The sequence below is a fragment of the Penaeus monodon genome, chromosome 22, assembly GCF_015228065.2.
Source record: "Penaeus monodon isolate SGIC_2016 chromosome 22, NSTDA_Pmon_1, whole genome shotgun sequence".
NCBI classification, from domain to species: domain Eukaryota; kingdom Metazoa; phylum Arthropoda; class Malacostraca; order Decapoda; family Penaeidae; genus Penaeus; species Penaeus monodon.
The window spans coordinates 33,096,254-33,096,662 of NC_051407.1; the positions used below are offsets into that span (position 1 = coordinate 33,096,254).

Below are 409 nucleotides of genomic sequence, written 5' to 3' on the forward strand. Positions count from 1 at the left end.
TGAAACAACAGGAGCAAAATGCAGAGAAAACCGCGAATAAAAGGAGGAAGAAGAGGCGGGCGATAGAGGGCGACGACTAAAGAGGGAACCGCGGCCACGAACACTAACACAGAGGAGGGACAGAGTCTGCGGATAAAACGTGAATAGCGTCAAGGCCGAATAATGAGGCAGGTACACAGAGGCACAAAGAAAGAGGCCTAAAGGATGACAGAATAAAGCAGGAGTCGGGGATGGAGAACGCGGGTGTTTGCGGCGCCGAAACCGAAGCTGGAGTATCTTTTAGCGAAGGTCTTTCCGGAGGGACGACAGGACCTTCAGATTTTCATCCTTTGCTCTGTCTCTCTGCAGCGGAGGGTTTGTCGCGGCGATGAATGAAGGTAGTGCTTCTATCGGATTTGTTTGTGTCACC

At 51.6% G+C, this 409-nt stretch overlaps 1 protein-coding gene across 1 annotated transcript in view; it reads left to right on the forward strand.

Moving 5' to 3' along the window:
- Positions 1–409, forward strand: part of LOC119587090 (G protein-coupled receptor kinase 1-like) — a gene marked incomplete at its 5' end in the record, with an annotated part of 148,076 nt that overhangs the window by 89,221 nt on the left and 58,446 nt on the right.